This window comes from Cryptomeria japonica, unplaced genomic scaffold, assembly GCF_030272615.1.
Source record: "Cryptomeria japonica unplaced genomic scaffold, Sugi_1.0 HiC_scaffold_132, whole genome shotgun sequence".
NCBI classification, from domain to species: domain Eukaryota; kingdom Viridiplantae; phylum Streptophyta; class Pinopsida; order Cupressales; family Cupressaceae; genus Cryptomeria; species Cryptomeria japonica.
Window position 1 is genome coordinate 184804 of NW_026728954.1, and position 20197 is coordinate 205000.

General features: G+C 62.9%; 3 non-coding genes across 3 annotated transcripts; all 3 read left to right on the forward strand.

Annotated features, from left to right (window-relative positions):
• Window positions 1-3864: 3864 nt before the first annotated feature.
• On the forward strand, window positions 3865-3984 carry LOC131866142 (5S ribosomal RNA). The gene has a single exon (XR_009364774.1). It is a non-coding gene; the product is annotated as a 5S ribosomal RNA (ribosomal RNA).
• A 7804-nt stretch (window positions 3985-11788) lies between these two features.
• Window positions 11789-11907, forward strand: LOC131866120 (5S ribosomal RNA). Its single transcript, XR_009364752.1, has one exon. It is a non-coding gene; the product is annotated as a 5S ribosomal RNA (ribosomal RNA).
• A 5453-nt stretch (window positions 11908-17360) lies between these two features.
• On the forward strand, window positions 17361-17479 carry LOC131866122 (5S ribosomal RNA). The gene has a single exon (XR_009364754.1). It is a non-coding gene; the product is annotated as a 5S ribosomal RNA (ribosomal RNA).
• The last annotated feature ends 2718 nt before the right edge of the window (window positions 17480-20197 follow it).

Consider the following 20197-nt stretch of genomic DNA (forward strand, 5'->3'; position numbering starts at 1 on the left):
GTTGTGCGCACCAAGGTGCCCACCCTGGCGGAGGTGCGCGCCCGGGGCAAACCGGGCTCCGACTTCGTGCACTGCATGGTGCCCACCAAGGCGCGCAACCCAGCCAAGGTGCCCACCGCAGCGAAGGTGCACGCGAGGTGCACACCCGGGGCAAACCGGGCTCCGACTTCGTGCACGCCGCACCTTGGAGCACACTTCAGAGCGCTCCTTGGTGCGCACCAGGGCGCGCAACCCAGCCGAGGTGCCCACCCCGGCGAAGGTGCACGCGAGGTGCGCACCCGGGGCAAACCGGGCTCCGACTTCGTGCACGCCATGGTGCCCACCGCGGCGAAGGTGCGCACCCGGGGCAAACCGGGCTCCGACTTCGTGCACGCCGCACCTTGGAGCACACTTCGGAGCGCTCCTTGGTGCGCACCATGGTGCCCACCAGGCCGCGCAACCCAGCCAAGGTGTGCGCACCAAGGTGCACGCGAGGTGCGCACCCGGGGCAAACCGGGGTCCGACTTCGTGCACGCCGCACCTTGGAGCACACATCGGGGCGCTCCCGGGTTCGCACCGGCGTTGCGCACCGTGGTGGGCACCTCGGAGCACACCAAGGTGGGCAGCGAGGTGCGCACCTTTGATGCGATGCCTTCACTAATTTCCATAAAAGGCAAAAAAAAAACGAGATTTTAAAATTTCCGTTTTGAAAGATAGTGAGAAAAAGGGAATGCTGGTGCCATCTTGAGCCCGCCCTGGTGCGCAGCCCAGCCAAGGTTTGCGCACCAAGGTGCCCACCCTGGCGAAGGTGCGCGCCCGGGCAATTAACCCAACTTCCAACTTCGCGCGCGCCAGGGTGGGAGCGCACCCAACAACCGGGCCTGGGAAGAGCCAATGCGAGAAACCCCACCAAACTCTCTGACAAAAAAAGAGGGGGCGCTCCAGTAACCCCGCTTCGGAGCGCACCCTGGGCAAACCCAGCCAAGGTGCCCACCCCGGCCAAGGTGCAGGCGAGGTGCGCACCCGGGGCAAACCGGGCTCCGACAACGTGCACGCCGCACCTTGGAGCACACTTCGTAGCGCTCCCGGGTGCGCACCTCAGAGCACACCAAGGTGGGCAGCGAGGTGCGCACCTTTGATGCGCTGCCTTCACTAATTTCCAGAAAAGGCAAAAAAAAAAGGAGATTTTAAAATTTCCGTTTTGAAAGATAGTGAAAAAAACGGAACGCGCGTGCCATCTTGAGCCCGCCCTGGTGCGCAGCCCAGGTAAGGTGCCACCCTGGCAAAGGTGCGCACCCGGGCAATTAACCCTACTTCCGACTTCGTGCGCGCCAGGGTGGCAACCGGGCCTCGGAAGAGCCAATGCGAGAAACCCCACCAAACGCTCCGACAAAAAAAGAGGCGGCGCTCCAATAACCCCGCTTCGGAGCGCAGCCGGGGCAAACCAAGCCAAGGTGCCCACCCCGACGAAGGTGCACGCGAGGTGCGCACCCGGGGCAAACCGGGCTCCGACAACGTGCACGCAGCACCTTGGAGCACACTTCGAAGCACTCCCGGGTGCCCACCGGCGTTGCGCACCGTGGTGGGCAGCGAGGTGCGCACCTTTGATGCGCTGCCTTCACTAATTTCCAGAAAAAGGCAAAAAAAAATGAGATTTTAAAATTTCCGTTTTGAAAGATAGTGAAAAAAAAGGAACGCGGGTGCCATCTTGAGCCCGCCCTGGTGCGCAGCCCAGGCAAGGCATGCGCACCAAGGTGCCCACCCGAGGTGCACACCCGGGGCAAACCGGGCTCCGACTTCGTGCAGGCCGCACCTTGGAGCACACTTCGGAGCGCTCCTTGGTGCGCACCATGGTGCCCACCAGGGCGCACCCGAGGCAAACCGGGCTCCGACTTCGTGCACGCCGCACCTTGGAGCACACATCGGAGCGCTCCCAGGTTCGCACCAGCGTTGCGCACCTTTGATGCGCTGCCTTCACTAATTTCCAGAAAAGGCAAAAAAAAACGATATTTTAAAATTTCCGTTCTGAAAGATAGTGAAAAAAACGGAACGCGGGTGCCATCTTGAGCCCTTCCTGATGCGCAGCCCAGGCAAGTTGTGCGCACCAAGGTGCCCACCCTGGCGGAGGTGCGCGCCCGGGGCAAACCGGGCTCCGACTTCGTGCACTGCATGGTGCCCACCAAGGCGCGCAACCCAGCCAAGGTGCCCACCGCAGCGAAGGTGCACGCGAGGTGCGCACCCGAGGTGCACACCCGGGGCAAACCGGGCTCCGACTTCGTGCACGCCGCACCTTGGAGCACACTTCAGAGCGCTCCTTGGTACGCACCAGGGCGCGCAACCCAGCCAAGGTGCTCACCCCGGCGAAGGTGCACGCGAGGTGCGCACCCGGGGCAAACCGGGCTCGGACTTCGTGCACGCCGCACCTTGGAGCACACATCGGAGCGCTCCCGGGTTCGCACCAGCATTGCGCACCTTTGATGCGCTGCCTTCACTAATTTCCAGAAAAGGCAAAAAAAAGAAAAAAATGAGATTTTAAAATTTCCGTTTTGAAAGATAGTGAAAAAAACGGAACGCGGGTGCCATCTTGAGCCCGCCCTGGTGTGCAGCCCAGGCAAGTTGTGCGCACCAAGGCACCCACCCTGGCCAAGGTGGGTCACGGGGTGGGTCCTAGGGTGGGTAACGGGGTGGGTACTAAGGTGCGTGCCAAGGTGGGTCATAGGGTGGGTGCCAAGGTGGGCACCAGGGTGGGTGTGCACCAACCCTAGCCAGGGTAGGTCACGGGGTGGTTGTCGGGGTGGGCGTCAAGGAGCCAAGGTGGGTGGCAAGTAGCCAAGTTGCGTGCCAAGGTGGGTGTCGGGGTGGGTGCCAAGGATCCAAGGTGGGTGCCAAGGAACCAAGGTGGGTGTCTGGGTGGGTGCCGAGGTGGGAGCCAGGGTGGGTCCCAAGGTGAGTGCAAAGGTGGGTGCCAGGGTCAAGGTGAGTGCCAATGTGGGTTCCAAGGTGCCAGGGTCAGGGTGAGTGCCAATGTGGGTTCAAAGGTGCTAAGTTGGGTGCGAGGTTGGGTGCGAGGGTGGGTGGGTGCCAAGGTGTGCTAGGTGGAAGCCCGGGTGGGTCGGCATCCCATGGGTGTCGAGTTGGGTGCCTGATGGGTGCTTCTTGTCAAGTTTTAGTCGTCGGGACTCATTTCGAGCCTTAGAGGTCGTTTCTTGTCCGGTTGCCCTGTCTTCGACCTGGGAACCCAATTTTGGTCCTCGGGTCCCATTTTTTTTTGTCTCGCATCCCACTTTTGGCCTGTGGCCTTTTCGGGGTCGATTCTCGTTTTGGGCATCAGAGCATGTTTCTTCTCCTAAAACCCAATATTTGTTTATTAAGTCTCGGAACACATTTTTGTTCTCGTGGACCCATCATGGGTCTTGGAACGCATTTGTGGTCCTTGGGTCCCATTTTGCATCCCGAAACTTGTGTTTTGGTGCTTGATCCCTATTTTGGGTGCCCACCTTGCACCAAGTGCGCACCCGGGGCAAACCGAGCGCCTTGGTGCACCGGGGCAAGATCGAGCGTGCACCCGAGGCGCCCCGAACATGCACCAAGGTGCACTCGGCCCACATGTGAGCGCAGGTCGTTGCGCCCGAGGTGGTGTGTGGGCACCGCGTTGCAGACGGGACACTGCACGCACACGACGCCCCCTCCAGGTGCACGCACGTAGGCCGGGCCGGGTGCACACCCGACGCCCTAGCAAGGTGCGCGCACCCGGGCAGGGCTCACACTTGGCGAACGGGGCGCACTTCGCGAGGGAGGGTGTGCACCTCGACGGGGGTGGGTGGCCGGGGTGGATTCGCACGTGGGTCGCGGTTTGCTAAGTACACACTGCGACAAGCTCATAACGGGTGCGATCATACCAGCGTTAGTGCACCGGATCCCATCAGAACTCCGCAGTTAAGCGCGCTTGGGCCGGAGTAGTACTGGGATTGGGTGACCTCCCGGGAAGTCCCGGTGTTGCACCCTTTTTTAGTTTTTCGCCGGGCGTCGCAATGCTATTTGAATAAACCTTTTGCCCGTTTGCGTTCTCGTCGGGGCCGGGCCGGGCCGGGGTGCGCTGCCCGCACTACCGCGCGCGCGGGGGCGACACCGAGCGCGCACCCGAGGCGCCCCGAGCACACAGGCCACGGTGCAACCCGGGCGTTGTGCGCGCACCCCGGTGCGCCCGAGGTGCTGCGCGCGCACCCAGGTGAAATCGGTGTGCACCTCGGCCAGTGCGCGCTCGGTCGAGTCGCGCACGTTGGCCAAGGTGCACGGTGATGTTTCTTACTCTAAGGTTCCGCACCAGACGCCCGGGACAGGTGAGCGAAGCTGGGCGGGGCCGGGTGCGCGGCCGGGGCAGGTGCACGCAGCTGGAGAGAGCTTTGGAGCACACTTCGGAGCGCACCAATGATGCGCTCCATTCAAAAGTTTCCTGAAAAGGCAAAAAAAGTTGAGATTATAGAATTTCCCACTTGAGAGATTGTAAAAAAAAAAAATTTAAAATGAAGGAAACGCGGGTGCCAAGGTGTGCGCAGCCCAGCCAAGGTGTGCGCACCAAGGCGCCCACCCTGGCGAAGGTGCACGCAAGGTGCGCACCCGAGGCAAACCGGACAATTAACCCAACTTTCGACTTCGCGCGCACCTTGGAGCGCACTTCGGAGCGCTCCTTGGTGCGCACCAATCTTGGGCACCTCGGAGTGCACCATGGCGCCCACCAAGGTGCGCACCCGGGGCAAACCGAGCTCCGACTTCGTGCGCACCTTGGAGCGCACGAAAGGTGCGCACCATGGCGCCCACCAAGGTGCGCAGCCCAGCCAAGGCGTGCGCATCAAGGTGCGCACCCTGGCGAAGGTGCGCACCCGGGGCAAACCGAGCTCCGACTTCGTGCGCACCTTGGAGCGCACAAAAGGTGCGCAACCCAGCCAAGGTGTGCGCACCCCGGTCAAACCGAGCTCCGAATCGTGCGCACCAGAGGTGCACGCCATCGTGCGCACCTTGGAGCACACTTCGGAGCCCTCCTTGGTGCGCGCCGATGTTGCGCACCTCGGAGCGCACCCGGGGAAAACAATGCAATTAACCCGACTTTCGACTTCGTGGGCACCTCGGAGCGCTCTCGGGTTCGCACCTCGGAGCACACCGAGGTGCGCACCTTTGATGCGCTGCCTTCACCAATTTCCAGAAAAGGCAAGAAAACATTGAGAAGGTGTGCGCACCGAGGTGCCCACCCTGGCGAAGGTGCACGCGAGGTGCGCACCCGGGGCAAACCGGGCTCCGACTTCGTGCACGCCGCACCTTGGAGCACACTTCGGAGCGCTCCTTGGTGCGCACCAGGGCGCGCAACCCAGCCGAGGTGCCCACCCCGGCGAAGGTGCACGCGAGGTGCGCACCCGGGGCAAACCGGGCTCCGACTTCGTGCACGCCATGGTGCCCACCGCGGCGAAGGTGCACGCGAGGTGCGCACCCGGGGCAAACCGGGCTCCGACTTCGTGCACGCCGCACCTTGGAGCACACTTCGGAGCGCTCCTTGGTGCGCACCATGGTGCCCACCAGGGCGCGCAACCCCGCCGAAGGTGCACGCGAGGTGCGCACCCGGGGCAAACCGGGCTCCGACTTCGTGCACGCCGCACCTTGGAGCACACTTCGGAGCGCTCCTTGGTGCGCACCATGGTGCCCACCAGGGCGCGCAACCCCGCCGAAGGTGCACGCGAGGTGCGCACCCGGGGCAAACCGGGCTCCGACTTCGTGCACGCCATGGTGCGCACCGCGGCGAAGGTGCGCACCCGGGGCAAACCGGGCTCCGACTTCGTGCACGCCGCACCTTGGAGCACACTTCGGAGCGCTCCTTGGTGCGCACCAGGGCGCGCAACCCAGCCGAGGTGCCCACCCCGGCGAAGGTGCACGCGAGGTGCGTACCCGGGGCAAACCGGGCTCCGACTTCGTGCACGCCGCACCTTGGAGCACACTTCGGAGCGCTCCTTGGTGCGCACCATGGTGCCCACCAGGCCGCGCAACCCAGCCAAGGTGTGCGCACCAAGGTGCACGCGAGGTGCGCACCCGGGGCAAACCGGGGTCCGACTTCGTGCACGCCGCACCTTGGAGCACACATCGGGGCGCTCCCGGGTTCGCACCGGCGTTGCGCACCGTGGTGGGCACCTCGGAGCACACCAAGGTGGGCAGCGAGGTGCGCACCTTTGATGCGATGCCTTCACTAATTTCCATAAAAGGCAAAAAAAAAACGAGATTTTAAAATTTCCGTTTTGAAAGATAGTGAGAAAAAGGGAATGCTGGTGCCATCTTGAGCCCGCCCTGGTGCGCAGCCCAGCCAAGGTGTGCGCACCAAGGTGCCCACCCTGGCGAAGGTGCGCGCCCGGGCAATTAACCCAACTTCCAACTTCGCGCGCGCCAGGGTGGGAGCGCACCCAACAACCGGGCCTGGGAAGAGCCAATGCGAGAAACCCCACCAAACGCTCTGACAAAAAAAGAGGGGGCGCTCCAGTAACCCCGCTTCGGAGCGCACCCTGGGCAAACCCAGCCAAGGTGCCCACCCCGGCCAAGGTGCAGGCGAGGTGCGCACCCGGGGCAAACCGGGCTCCGACAACGTGCACGCCGCACCTTGGAGCACACTTCGTAGCGCTCCCGGGTGCGCACCTCAGAGCACACCAAGGTGGGCAGCGAGGTGCGCACCTTTGATGCGCTGCCTTCACTAATTTCCAGAAAAGGCAAAAAAAAAAGGAGATTTTAAAATTTCCGTTTTGAAAGATAGTGAAAAAAACGGAACGCGCGTGCCATCTTGAGCCCGCCCTGGTGCGCAGCCCAGGTAAGGTGCCCACCCTGGCAAAGGTGCGCACCCGGGCAATTAACCCTACTTCCGACTTCGTGCGCGCCAGGGTGGCAACCGGGCCTCGGAAGAGCCAATGCGAGAAACCCCACCAAACGCTCCGACAAAAAAAGAGGCGGCGCTCCAATAACCCCGCTTCGGAGCGCAGCCGGGGCAAACCCAGCCAAGGTGCCCACCCCGACGAAGGTGCACGCGAGGTGCGCACCCGGGGCAAACCGGGCTCCGACAACGTGCACGCAGCACCTTGGAGCACACTTCGAAGCACTCCCGGGTGCCCACCGGCGTTGCGCACCGTGGTGGGCAGCGAGGTGCGCACCTTTGATGCGCTGCCTTCACTAATTTCCAGAAAAAGGCAAAAAAAAATGAGATTTTAAAATTTCCGTTTTGAAAGATAGTGAAAAAAAAGGAACGCGGGTGCCATCTTGAGCCCGCCCTGGTGCGCAGCCCAGGCAAGGCATGCGCACCAAGGTGCCCACCCGAGGTGCACACCCGGGGCAAACCGGGCTCCGACTTCGTGCAGGCCGCACCTTGGAGCACACTTCGGAGCGCTCCTTGGTGCGCACCATGGTGCCCACCAGGGCGCGCAACCCAGCCAAGGTCTGCACACTAAGGTGCCCACCCCGGCGAAGGTGCACGCGAGGTGCGCACCCGGGGCAAACCGGGCTCCGACTTCGTGCACGCCATGGTGCCCACCGCGGCGAAGGTGCACGCGAGGTGCGCACCCGGGGCAAACCGGGCTCCGACTTCGTGCACGCCGCACCTTGGAGCACACTTCGGAGCGCTCCTTGGTGCGCACCATGGTGCCCACCAGGGCGCGCAACCCAGCCAAGGTGTGCGCACCAAGGTGCACGCGAGGTGCGCACCCGGGGCAAACCGGGGTCCGACTTCGTGCACGCCGCACCTTGGAGCACACATCGGAGCGCTCCCAGGTTCGCACCAGCGTTGCGCACCTTTGATGCGCTGCCTTCACTAATTTCCAGAAAAGGCAAAAAAAAACGATATTTTAAAATTTCCGTTCTGAAAGATAGTGAAAAAAACGGAACGCGGGTGCCATCTTGAGCCCTTCCTGGTGCGCAGCCCAGGCAAGTTGTGCGCACCAAGGTGCCCACCCTGGCGGAGGTGCGCGCCCGGGGCAAACCGGGCTCCGACTTCGTGCACTGCATGGTGCCCACCAAGGCGCGCAACCCAGCCAAGGTGCCCACCGCAGCGAAGGTGCACGCGAGGTGCACACCCGGGGCAAACCGGGCTCCGACTTCGTGCACGCCGCACCTTGGAGCACACTTCAGAGCGCTCCTTGGTGCGCACCAGGGCGCGCAACCCAGCCGAGGTGCCCACCCCGGCGAAGGTGCACGCGAGGTGCGCACCCGGGGCAAACCGGGCTCCGACTTCGTGCACGCCATGGTGCCCACCGCGGCGAAGGTGCGCACCCGGGGCAAACCGGGCTCCGACTTCGTGCACGCCGCACCTTGGAGCACACTTCGGAGCGCTCCTTGGTGCGCACCATGGTGCCCACCAGGCCGCGCAACCCAGCCAAGGTGTGCGCACCAAGGTGCACGCGAGGTGCGCACCCGGGGCAAACCGGGGTCCGACTTCGTGCACGCCGCACCTTGGAGCACACATCGGGGCGCTCCCGGGTTCGCACCGGCGTTGCGCACCGTGGTGGGCACCTCGGAGCACACCAAGGTGGGCAGCGAGGTGCGCACCTTTGATGCGATGCCTTCACTAATTTCCATAAAAGGCAAAAAAAAAACGAGATTTTAAAATTTCCGTTTTGAAAGATAGTGAGAAAAAGGGAATGCTGGTGCCATCTTGAGCCCGCCCTGGTGCGCAGCCCAGCCAAGGTTTGCGCACCAAGGTGCCCACCCTGGCGAAGGTGCGCGCCCGGGCAATTAACCCAACTTCCAACTTCGCGCGCGCCAGGGTGGGAGCGCACCCAACAACCGGGCCTGGGAAGAGCCAATGCGAGAAACCCCACCAAACTCTCTGACAAAAAAAGAGGGGGCGCTCCAGTAACCCCGCTTCGGAGCGCACCCTGGGCAAACCCAGCCAAGGTGCCCACCCCGGCCAAGGTGCAGGCGAGGTGCGCACCCGGGGCAAACCGGGCTCCGACAACGTGCACGCCGCACCTTGGAGCACACTTCGTAGCGCTCCCGGGTGCGCACCTCAGAGCACACCAAGGTGGGCAGCGAGGTGCGCACCTTTGATGCGCTGCCTTCACTAATTTCCAGAAAAGGCAAAAAAAAAAGGAGATTTTAAAATTTCCGTTTTGAAAGATAGTGAAAAAAACGGAACGCGCGTGCCATCTTGAGCCCGCCCTGGTGCGCAGCCCAGGTAAGGTGCCACCCTGGCAAAGGTGCGCACCCGGGCAATTAACCCTACTTCCGACTTCGTGCGCGCCAGGGTGGCAACCGGGCCTCGGAAGAGCCAATGCGAGAAACCCCACCAAACGCTCCGACAAAAAAAGAGGCGGCGCTCCAATAACCCCGCTTCGGAGCGCAGCCGGGGCAAACCAAGCCAAGGTGCCCACCCCGACGAAGGTGCACGCGAGGTGCGCACCCGGGGCAAACCGGGCTCCGACAACGTGCACGCAGCACCTTGGAGCACACTTCGAAGCACTCCCGGGTGCCCACCGGCGTTGCGCACCGTGGTGGGCAGCGAGGTGCGCACCTTTGATGCGCTGCCTTCACTAATTTCCAGAAAAAGGCAAAAAAAAATGAGATTTTAAAATTTCCGTTTTGAAAGATAGTGAAAAAAAAGGAACGCGGGTGCCATCTTGAGCCCGCCCTGGTGCGCAGCCCAGGCAAGGCATGCGCACCAAGGTGCCCACCCGAGGTGCACACCCGGGGCAAACCGGGCTCCGACTTCGTGCAGGCCGCACCTTGGAGCACACTTCGGAGCGCTCCTTGGTGCGCACCATGGTGCCCACCAGGGCGCACCCGAGGCAAACCGGGCTCCGACTTCGTGCACGCCGCACCTTGGAGCACACATCGGAGCGCTCCCAGGTTCGCACCAGCGTTGCGCACCTTTGATGCGCTGCCTTCACTAATTTCCAGAAAAGGCAAAAAAAAACGATATTTTAAAATTTCCGTTCTGAAAGATAGTGAAAAAAACGGAACGCGGGTGCCATCTTGAGCCCTTCCTGATGCGCAGCCCAGGCAAGTTGTGCGCACCAAGGTGCCCACCCTGGCGGAGGTGCGCGCCCGGGGCAAACCGGGCTCCGACTTCGTGCACTGCATGGTGCCCACCAAGGCGCGCAACCCAGCCAAGGTGCCCACCGCAGCGAAGGTGCACGCGAGGTGCGCACCCGAGGTGCACACCCGGGGCAAACCGGGCTCCGACTTCGTGCACGCCGCACCTTGGAGCACACTTCAGAGCGCTCCTTGGTACGCACCAGGGCGCGCAACCCAGCCAAGGTGCTCACCCCGGCGAAGGTGCACGCGAGGTGCGCACCCGGGGCAAACCGGGCTCGGACTTCGTGCACGCCGCACCTTGGAGCACACATCGGAGCGCTCCCGGGTTCGCACCAGCATTGCGCACCTTTGATGCGCTGCCTTCACTAATTTCCAGAAAAGGCAAAAAAAAGAAAAAAATGAGATTTTAAAATTTCCGTTTTGAAAGATAGTGAAAAAAACGGAACGCGGGTGCCATCTTGAGCCCGCCCTGGTGTGCAGCCCAGGCAAGTTGTGCGCACCAAGGCACCCACCCTGGCCAAGGTGGGTCACGGGGTGGGTCCTAGGGTGGGTAACGGGGTGGGTACTAAGGTGCGTGCCAAGGTGGGTCATAGGGTGGGTGCCAAGGTGGGCACCAGGGTGGGTGTGCACCAACCCTAGCCAGGGTAGGTCACGGGGTGGTTGTCGGGGTGGGCGTCAAGGAGCCAAGGTGGGTGGCAAGTAGCCAAGTTGCGTGCCAAGGTGGGTGTCGGGGTGGGTGCCAAGGATCCAAGGTGGGTGCCAAGGAACCAAGGTGGGTGTCTGGGTGGGTGCCGAGGTGGGAGCCAGGGTGGGTCCCAAGGTGAGTGCAAAGGTGGGTGCCAGGGTCAAGGTGAGTGCCAATGTGGGTTCCAAGGTGCCAGGGTCAGGGTGAGTGCCAATGTGGGTTCAAAGGTGCTAAGTTGGGTGCGAGGTTGGGTGCGAGGGTGGGTGGGTGCCAAGGTGTGCTAGGTGGAAGCCCGGGTGGGTCGGCATCCCATGGGTGTCGAGTTGGGTGCCTGATGGGTGCTTCTTGTCAAGTTTTAGTCGTCGGGACTCATTTCGAGCCTTAGAGGTCGTTTCTTGTCCGGTTGCCCTGTCTTCGACCTGGGAACCCAATTTTGGTCCTCGGGTCCCATTTTTTTTTGTCTCGCATCCCACTTTTGGCCTGTGGCCTTTTCGGGGTCGATTCTCGTTTTGGGCATCAGAGCATGTTTCTTCTCCTAAAACCCAATATTTGTTTATTAAGTCTCGGAACACATTTTTGTTCTCGTGGACCCATCATGGGTCTTGGAACGCATTTGTGGTCCTTGGGTCCCATTTTGCATCCCGAAACTTGTGTTTTGGTGCTTGATCCCTATTTTGGGTGCCCACCTTGCACCAAGTGCGCACCCGGGGCAAACCGAGCGCCTTGGTGCACCGGGGCAAGATCGAGCGTGCACCCGAGGCGCCCCGAACATGCACCAAGGTGCACTCGGCCCACATGTGAGCGCAGGTCGTTGCGCCCGAGGTGGTGTGTGGGCACCGCGTTGCAGACGGGACACTGCACGCACACGACGCCCCCTCCAGGTGCACGCACGTAGGCCGGGCCGGGTGCACACCCGACGCCCTAGCAAGGTGCGCGCACCCGGGCAGGGCTCACACTTGGCGAACGGGGCGCACTTCGCGAGGGAGGGTGTGCACCTCGACGGGGGTGGGTGGCCGGGGTGGATTCGCACGTGGGTCGCGGTTTGCTAAGTACACACTGCGACAAGCTCATAACGGGTGCGATCATACCAGCGTTAGTGCACCGGATCCCATCAGAACTCCGCAGTTAAGCGCGCTTGGGCCGGAGTAGTACTGGGATGGGTGACCTCCCGGGAAGTCCCGGTGTTGCACCCTTTTTTAGTTTTTCGCCGGGCGTCGCAATGCTATTTGAATAAACCTTTTGCCCGTTTGCGTTCTCGTCGGGGCCGGGCCGGGCCGGGGTGCGCTGCCCGCACTACCGCGCGCGCGGGGGCGACACCGAGCGCGCACCCGAGGCGCCCCGAGCACACAGGCCACGGTGCAACCCGGGCGTTGTGCGCGCACCCCGGTGCGCCCGAGGTGCTGCGCGCGCACCCAGGTGAAATCGGTGTGCACCTCGGCCAGTGCGCGCTCGGTCGAGTCGCGCACGTTGGCCAAGGTGCACGGTGATGTTTCTTACTCTAAGGTTCCGCACCAGACGCCCGGGACAGGTGAGCGAAGCTGGGCGGGGCCGGGTGCGCGGCCGGGGCAGGTGCACGCAGCTGGAGAGAGCTTTGGAGCACACTTCGGAGCGCACCAATGATGCGCTCCATTCAAAAGTTTCCTGAAAAGGCAAAAAAAGTTGAGATTATAGAATTTCCCACTTGAGAGATTGTAAAAAAAAAAAATTTAAAATGAAGGAAACGCGGGTGCCAAGGTGTGCGCAGCCCAGCCAAGGTGTGCGCACCAAGGCGCCCACCCTGGCGAAGGTGCACGCAAGGTGCGCACCCGAGGCAAACCGGACAATTAACCCAACTTTCGACTTCGCGCGCACCTTGGAGCGCACTTCGGAGCGCTCCTTGGTGCGCACCAATCTTGGGCACCTCGGAGTGCACCATGGCGCCCACCAAGGTGCGCACCCGGGGCAAACCGAGCTCCGACTTCGTGCGCACCTTGGAGCGCACGAAAGGTGCGCACCATGGCGCCCACCAAGGTGCGCAGCCCAGCCAAGGCGTGCGCATCAAGGTGCGCACCCTGGCGAAGGTGCGCACCCGGGGCAAACCGAGCTCCGACTTCGTGCGCACCTTGGAGCGCACAAAAGGTGCGCAACCCAGCCAAGGTGTGCGCACCCCGGTCAAACCGAGCTCCGAATCGTGCGCACCAGAGGTGCACGCCATCGTGCGCACCTTGGAGCACACTTCGGAGCCCTCCTTGGTGCGCGCCGATGTTGCGCACCTCGGAGCGCACCCGGGGAAAACAATGCAATTAACCCGACTTTCGACTTCGTGGGCACCTCGGAGCGCTCTCGGGTTCGCACCTCGGAGCACACCGAGGTGCGCACCTTTGATGCGCTGCCTTCACCAATTTCCAGAAAAGGCAAGAAAACATTGAGAAGGTGTGCGCACCGAGGTGCCCACCCTGGCGAAGGTGCACGCGAGGTGCGCACCCGGGGCAAACCGGGCTCCGACTTCGTGCACGCCGCACCTTGGAGCACACTTCGGAGCGCTCCTTGGTGCGCACCAGGGCGCGCAACCCAGCCGAGGTGCCCACCCCGGCGAAGGTGCACGCGAGGTGCGCACCCGGGGCAAACCGGGCTCCGACTTCGTGCACGCCATGGTGCCCACCGCGGCGAAGGTGCACGCGAGGTGCGCACCCGGGGCAAACCGGGCTCCGACTTCGTGCACGCCGCACCTTGGAGCACACTTCGGAGCGCTCCTTGGTGCGCACCATGGTGCCCACCAGGGCGCGCAACCCCGCCGAAGGTGCACGCGAGGTGCGCACCCGGGGCAAACCGGGCTCCGACTTCGTGCACGCCGCACCTTGGAGCACACTTCGGAGCGCTCCTTGGTGCGCACCATGGTGCCCACCAGGGCGCGCAACCCCGCCGAAGGTGCACGCGAGGTGCGCACCCGGGGCAAACCGGGCTCCGACTTCGTGCACGCCATGGTGCGCACCGCGGCGAAGGTGCGCACCCGGGGCAAACCGGGCTCCGACTTCGTGCACGCCGCACCTTGGAGCACACTTCGGAGCGCTCCTTGGTGCGCACCAGGGCGCGCAACCCAGCCGAGGTGCCCACCCCGGCGAAGGTGCACGCGAGGTGCGTACCCGGGGCAAACCGGGCTCCGACTTCGTGCACGCCGCACCTTGGAGCACACTTCGGAGCGCTCCTTGGTGCGCACCATGGTGCCCACCAGGCCGCGCAACCCAGCCAAGGTGTGCGCACCAAGGTGCACGCGAGGTGCGCACCCGGGGCAAACCGGGGTCCGACTTCGTGCACGCCGCACCTTGGAGCACACATCGGGGCGCTCCCGGGTTCGCACCGGCGTTGCGCACCGTGGTGGGCACCTCGGAGCACACCAAGGTGGGCAGCGAGGTGCGCACCTTTGATGCGATGCCTTCACTAATTTCCATAAAAGGCAAAAAAAAAACGAGATTTTAAAATTTCCGTTTTGAAAGATAGTGAGAAAAAGGGAATGCTGGTGCCATCTTGAGCCCGCCCTGGTGCGCAGCCCAGCCAAGGTGTGCGCACCAAGGTGCCCACCCTGGCGAAGGTGCGCGCCCGGGCAATTAACCCAACTTCCAACTTCGCGCGCGCCAGGGTGGGAGCGCACCCAACAACCGGGCCTGGGAAGAGCCAATGCGAGAAACCCCACCAAACGCTCTGACAAAAAAAGAGGGGGCGCTCCAGTAACCCCGCTTCGGAGCGCACCCTGGGCAAACCCAGCCAAGGTGCCCACCCCGGCCAAGGTGCAGGCGAGGTGCGCACCCGGGGCAAACCGGGCTCCGACAACGTGCACGCCGCACCTTGGAGCACACTTCGTAGCGCTCCCGGGTGCGCACCTCAGAGCACACCAAGGTGGGCAGCGAGGTGCGCACCTTTGATGCGCTGCCTTCACTAATTTCCAGAAAAGGCAAAAAAAAAAGGAGATTTTAAAATTTCCGTTTTGAAAGATAGTGAAAAAAACGGAACGCGCGTGCCATCTTGAGCCCGCCCTGGTGCGCAGCCCAGGTAAGGTGCCCACCCTGGCAAAGGTGCGCACCCGGGCAATTAACCCTACTTCCGACTTCGTGCGCGCCAGGGTGGCAACCGGGCCTCGGAAGAGCCAATGCGAGAAACCCCACCAAACGCTCCGACAAAAAAAGAGGCGGCGCTCCAATAACCCCGCTTCGGAGCGCAGCCGGGGCAAACCCAGCCAAGGTGCCCACCCCGACGAAGGTGCACGCGAGGTGCGCACCCGGGGCAAACCGGGCTCCGACAACGTGCACGCAGCACCTTGGAGCACACTTCGAAGCACTCCCGGGTGCCCACCGGCGTTGCGCACCGTGGTGGGCAGCGAGGTGCGCACCTTTGATGCGCTGCCTTCACTAATTTCCAGAAAAAGGCAAAAAAAAATGAGATTTTAAAATTTCCGTTTTGAAAGATAGTGAAAAAAAAGGAACGCGGGTGCCATCTTGAGCCCGCCCTGGTGCGCAGCCCAGGCAAGGCATGCGCACCAAGGTGCCCACCCGAGGTGCACACCCGGGGCAAACCGGGCTCCGACTTCGTGCAGGCCGCACCTTGGAGCACACTTCGGAGCGCTCCTTGGTGCGCACCATGGTGCCCACCAGGGCGCACCCGAGGCAAACCGGGCTCCGACTTCGTGCACGCCGCACCTTGGAGCACACATCGGAGCGCTCCCAGGTTCGCACCAGCGTTGCGCACCTTTGATGCGCTGCCTTCACTAATTTCCAGAAAAGGCAAAAAAAAACGATATTTTAAAATTTCCGTTCTGAAAGATAGTGAAAAAAACGGAACGCGGGTGCCATCTTGAGCCCTTCCTGATGCGCAGCCCAGGCAAGTTGTGCGCACCAAGGTGCCCACCCTGGCGGAGGTGCGCGCCCGGGGCAAACCGGGCTCCGACTTCGTGCACTGCATGGTGCCCACCAAGGCGCGCAACCCAGCCAAGGTGCCCACCGCAGCGAAGGTGCACGCGAGGTGCGCACCCGAGGTGCACACCCGGGGCAAACCGGGCTCCGACTTCGTGCACGCCGCACCTTGGAGCACACTTCAGAGCGCTCCTTGGTACGCACCAGGGCGCGCAACCCAGCCAAGGTGCTCACCCCGGCGAAGGTGCACGCGAGGTGCGCACCCGGGGCAAACCGGGCTCGGACTTCGTGCACGCCGCACCTTGGAGCACACATCGGAGCGCTCCCGGGTTCGCACCAGCATTGCGCACCTTTGATGCGCTGCCTTCACTAATTTCCAGAAAAGGCAAAAAAAAGAAAAAAATGAGATTTTAAAATTTCCGTTTTGAAAGATAGTGAAAAAAACGGAACGCGGGTGCCATCTTGAGCCCGCCCTGGTGTGCAGCCCAGGCAAGTTGTGCGCACCAAGGCACCCACCCTGGCCAAGGTGGGTCACGGGGTGGGTCCTAGGGTGGGTAACGGGGTGGGTACTAAGGTGCGTGCCAAGGTGGGTCATAGGGTGGGTGCCAAGGTGGGCACCAGGGTGGGTGTGCACCAACCCTAGCCAGGGTAGGTCACGGGGTGGTTGTCGGGGTGGGCGTCAAGGAGCCAAGGTGGGTGGCAAGTAGCCAAGTTGCGTGCCAAGGTGGGTGTCGGGGTGGGTGCCAAGGATCCAAGGTGGGTGCCAAGGAACCAAGGTGGGTGTCTGGGTGGGTGCCGAGGTGGGAGCCAGGGTGGGTCCCAAGGTGAGTGCAAAGGTGGGTGCCAGGGTCAAGGTGAGTGCCAATGTGGGTTCCAAGGTGCCAGGGTCAGGGTGAGTGCCAATGTGGGTTCAAAGGTGCTAAGTTGGGTGCGAGGTTGGGTGCGAGGGTGGGTGGGTGCCAAGGTGTGCTAGGTGGAAGCCCGGGTGGGTCGGCATCCCATGGGTGTCGAGTTGGGTGCCTGATGGGTGCTTCTTGTCAAGTTTTAGTCGTCGGGACTCATTTCGAGCCTTAGAGGTCGTTTCTTGTCCGGTTGCCCTGTCTTCGACCTGGGAACCCAATTTTGGTCCTCGGGTCCCATTTTTTTTTGTCTCGCATCCCACTTTTGGCCTGTGGCCTTTTCGGGGTCGATTCTCGTTTTGGGCATCAGAGCATGTTTCTTCTCCTAAAACCCAATATTTGTTTATTAAGTCTCGGAACACATTTTTGTTCTCGTGGACCCATCATGGGTCTTGGAACGCATTTGTGGTCCTTGGGTCCCATTTTGCATCCCGAAACTTGTGTTTTGGTGCTTGATCCCTATTTTGGGTGCCCACCTTGCACCAAGTGCGCACCCGGGGCAAACCGAGCGCCTTGGTGCACCGGGGCAAGATCGAGCGTGCACCCGAGGCGCCCCGAACATGCACCAAGGTGCACTCGGCCCACATGTGAGCGCAGGTCGTTGCGCCCGAGGTGGTGTGTGGGCACCGCGTTGCAGACGGGACACTGCACGCACACGACGCCCCCTCCAGGTGCACGCACGTAGGCCGGGCCGGGTGCACACCCGACGCCCTAGCAAGGTGCGCGCACCCGGGCAGGGCTCACACTTGGCGAACGGGGCGCACTTCGCGAGGGAGGGTGTGCACCTCGACGGGGGTGGGTGGCCGGGGTGGATTCGCACGTGGGTCGCGGTTTGCTAAGTACACACTGCGACAAGCTCATAACGGGTGCGATCATACCAGCGTTAGTGCACCGGATCCCATCAGAACTCCGCAGTTAAGCGCGCTTGGGCCGGAGTAGTACTGGGATGGGTGACCTCCCGGGAAGTCCCGGTGTTGCACCCTTTTTTAGTTTTTCGCCGGGCGTCGCAATGCTATTTGAATAAACCTTTTGCCCGTTTGCGTTCTCGTCGGGGCCGGGCCGGGCCGGGGTGCGCTGCCCGCACTACCGCGCGCGCGGGGGCGACACCGAGCGCGCACCCGAGGCGCCCCGAGCACACAGGCCACGGTGCAACCCGGGCGTTGTGCGCGCACCCCGGTGCGCCCGAGGTGCTGCGCGCGCACCCAGGTGAAATCGGTGTGCACCTCGGCCAGTGCGCGCTCGGTCGAGTCGCGCACGTTGGCCAAGGTGCACGGTGATGTTTCTTACTCTAAGGTTCCGCACCAGACGCCCGGGACAGGTGAGCGAAGCTGGGCGGGGCCGGGTGCGCGGCCGGGGCAGGTGCACGCAGCTGGAGAGAGCTTTGGAGCACACTTCGGAGCGCACCAATGATGCGCTCCATTCAAAAGTTTCCTGAAAAGGCAAAAAAAGTTGAGATTATAGAATTTCCCACTTGAGAGATTGTAAAAAAAAAAAATTTAAAATGAAGGAAACGCGGGTGCCAAGGTGTGCGCAGCCCAGCCAAGGTGTGCGCACCAAGGCGCCCACCCTGGCGAAGGTGCACGCAAGGTGCGCACCCGAGGCAAACCGGACAATTAACCCAACTTTCGACTTCGCGCGCACCTTGGAGCGCACTTCGGAGCGCTCCTTGGTGCGCACCAATCTTGGGCACCTCGGAGTGCACCATGGCGCCCACCAAGGTGCGCACCCGGGGCAAACCGAGCTCCGACTTCGTGCGCACCTTGGAGCGCACGAAAGGTGCGCACCATGGCGCCCACCAAGGTGCGCAGCCCAGCCAAGGCGTGCGCATCAAGGTGCGCACCCTGGCGAAGGTGCGCACCCGGGGCAAACCGAGCTCCGACTTCGTGCGCACCTTGGAGCGCACAAAAGGTGCGCAACCCAGCCAAGGTGTGCGCACCCCGGTCAAACCGAGCTCCGAATCGTGCGCACCAGAGGTGCACGCCATCGTGCGCACCTTGGAGCACACTTCGGAGCCCTCCTTGGTGCGCGCCGATGTTGCGCACCTCGGAGCGCACCCGGGGAAAACAATGCAATTAACCCGACTTTCGACTTCGTGGGCACCTCGGAGCGCTCTCGGGTTCGCACCTCGGAGCACACCGAGGTGCGCACCTTTGATGCGCTGCCTTCACCAATTTCCAGAAAAGGCAAGAAAACATTGAGAAGGTGTGCGCACCGAGGTGCCCACCCTGGCGAAGGTGCACGCGAGGTGCGCACCCGGGGCAAACCGGGCTCCGACTTCGTGCACGCCGCACCTTGGAGCACACTTCGGAGCGCTCCTTGGTGCGCACCAGGGCGCGCAACCCAGCCGAGGTGCCCACCCCGGCGAAGGTGCACGCGAGGTGCGCACCCGGGGCAAACCGGGCTCCGACTTCGTGCACGCCATGGTGCCCACCGCGGCGAAGGTGCACGCGAGGTGCGCACCCGGGGCAAACCGGGCTCCGACTTCGTGCACGCCGCACCTTGGAGCACACTTCGGAGCGCTCCTTGGTGCGCACCATGGTGCCCACCAGGGCGCGCAACCCCGCCGAAGGTGCACGCGAGGTGCGCACCCGGGGCAAACCGGGCTCCGACTTCGTGCACGCCGCACCTTGGAGCACACTTCGGAGCGCTCCTTGGTGCGCACCAGGGCGCGCAACCCCGCCGAAGGTGCACGCGAGGTGCGCACCCGGGGCAAACCGGGCTCCGACTTCGTGCACGCCATGGTGCGCACCGCGGCGAAGGTGCGCACCCGGGGCAAACCGGGCTCCGACTTCGTGCACGCCGCACCTTGGAGCACACTTCGGAGCGCTCCTTGGTGCGCACCAGGGCGCGCAACCCAGCCGAGGTGCCCACCCCGGCGAAGGTGCACGCGAGGTGCGTACCCGGGGCAAACCGGGCTCCGACTTCGTGCACGCCGCACCTTGGAGCACACTTCGGAGCGCTCCTTGGTGCGCACCATGGTGCCCACCAGGCCGCGCAACCCAGCCAAGGTGTGCGCACCAAGGTGCACGCGAGGTGCGCACCCGGGGCAAACCGGGGTCCGACTTCGTGCACGCCGCACCTTGGAGCACACATCGGGGCGCTCCCGGGTTCGCACCGGCGTTGCGCACCGTGGTGGGCACCTCGGAGCACACCAAGGTGGGCAGCGAGGTGCGCACCTTTGATGCGATGCCTTCACTAATTTCCATAAAAGGCAAAAAAAAAACGAGATTTTAAAATTTCTGTTTTGAAAGATAGTGAGAAAAAGGGAATGCTGGTGCCATCTTGAGCCCGCCCTGGTGCGCAGCCCAGCCAAGGTGTGCGCACCAAGGTGCCCACCCTGGCGAAGGTGCGCGCCCGGGCAATTAACCCAACTTCCAACTTCGCGCGCGCCAGGGTGGGAGCGCACCCAACAACCGGGCCTGGGAAGAGCCAATGCGAGAAACCCCACCAAACGCTCTGACAAAAAAAGAGGGGGCGCTCCAGTAACCCCGCTTCGGAGCGCACCCTGGGCAAACCCAGCCAAGGTGCCCACCCCGGCCAAGGTGCAGGCGAGGTGCGCACCCGGGGCAAACCGGGCTCCGACAACGTGCACGCCGCACCTTGGAGCACACTTCGTAGCGCTCCCGGGTGCGCACCTCAGAGCACACCAAGGTGGGCAGCGAGGTGCGCACCTTTGATGCGCTGCCTTCACTAATTTCCAG